Genomic DNA, 1,698 nt, shown 5'->3' with positions numbered 1-1,698 from the left:
GCCTTTTTTGCCTTTACCTCCCTTCTCACCTAATTTGCTCACATTGTATATAGACTTGTTTTTTTTTGCCAGATCCAAGGAGCCATCCAGAGTATCTCCACTGCCAGATCCAAGGAGCCATCCAGAGTCTGTCCACTGCCAGATCCAAGGAGCCATCCAGAGTCTGTCCACTGCCAGATCCAAGGAGCCATCCAGTCTGTCCACTGCCAGATCCAAAGGAGCCATCCAGAATCTGTCCACACACTGAAGATGGAGCAAAGCCCCTCTCTCACCATCCTGCTGCTGGTACTGGGCCTCTCTCAGGCCCAAATGGCTGTAGACATCACTGAGAGAATTCTGACCGCTAATAACGGCTCTGATGAGATGCTGATGGAGGGAGACCTGGTGGTACCAAGAACCAGAAACGCCATGCAGTGCATGCAAGGAGGAAACAGCTGCCTGTGGAAGAAAGCCTCTAGCGGATACATTGAAGTGCCCTACACAATAGAAGACAGCAGATTCACTCCCTCCGACATGAAGGAGATTGAGCACGCCGTCCAGTCGTTCCACAGCAAGACCTGCATTCGCTTTGTGCCACGTGGCAACCAGAAAGACTACATCAGCTTTGAGAGTTTGAGCGGCTGCTACTCTTCTCTCGGGAGAATTGGAGGGAAACAGACGGTCTCTGTTAACAGCGTTGGCTGCATGTTTCTCGGCATCATTCAGCACGAGACCCTCCACGCTCTGGGATTCCAGCACGAACAAACCAGGAGCGACCGTGACCAGTACGTCACCATCAACTGGAGTAACATCGACTCTTACATGGCCAATAACTCGATAAACAAAACACCAACAACCTGAACACTCCCTATGACTACAGCTCTGTCATGCACTATGGAAAAACAGCCTTCTCTATCAACGGGATGGACACCATCACCCCCATCCCCAACCCTGACGTGTCCATCGGCCAGAGACAGGGGATGTCCACCACTGACACCCTGAGGATCAACAGACTCTACGGCTGCTGAGAGGAAGACATCAAGTCACAGGAGGAGGAGAGTAAAGGTGAAGATGTCTACAATACAATCTGACACATTATCCAGTGTCCTGTTCATTCAAATCATCAGCCGTGTGTTATTCACAACAATTCACGGCTTCTCATGTCTTATTGCCTTATCGGATTTAGATGAAATAAATATTTTGTAGTACAGAACAATGTGGTTTTCTGTATCACTTTGGATTGAAACATAGAAATAAAAGCATTTGAAACAACATTATTGAATCTTCACGTGTTTCTCTGATGACACTATGGTGCTGTATATATGTTGACAATGTATCCTCCAATGTTTCCGGAAGATGCTGTAGCCTGGTTCTAGCCTGGTTCTAGCCTGCTGGTAGCCTGGTTCTAGCCTGGCGGTAGCCTGGTTCTAGCCTGCCGGTAGCCTGGTTCTAGCCTGCCGGTAGCCTGGTTCTAGCCTGCCGGTAGCCTGGTTCTCAGCCTGCCGGTAGCCTGGTTCTAGCCTGCCGGTAGCCTGGTTCTAGTCTGCCGGTAGCCTGAGTTCTAGCCTGCCGGTAGCCTGGTTCTAGCCTGCCGGTAGCCTGGTTCTAGCCTGCCGGTCGCCTGGTTCTAGCCTGCCGGTAGCCTGGTTCTAGCCTGCTGGTCGCCTGGTTCTAGCCTGCTGGTCGCCTGGTTCTAGCCTGCTGGGTAGCCTGGTTCTA

General features: G+C 50.9%; 1 pseudogene; it reads left to right on the top strand.

Moving 5' to 3' along the window:
* The first annotated feature begins 249 nt into the window (after positions 1 to 249).
* On the top strand, positions 250 to 1,007 carry LOC135566100 (hatching enzyme 1.2-like; annotated as a pseudogene).
* Positions 1,008 to 1,698: the final 691 nt, after the last annotated feature.

Source organism: Oncorhynchus nerka, unplaced genomic scaffold (assembly GCF_034236695.1).
Source record: "Oncorhynchus nerka isolate Pitt River unplaced genomic scaffold, Oner_Uvic_2.0 unplaced_scaffold_7280, whole genome shotgun sequence".
Taxonomy (NCBI): domain Eukaryota; kingdom Metazoa; phylum Chordata; class Actinopteri; order Salmoniformes; family Salmonidae; genus Oncorhynchus; species Oncorhynchus nerka.
The sequence above is the reverse complement of the archived record's forward strand: the minus strand, read 5'-3'. Positions and strand labels throughout refer to the sequence as shown.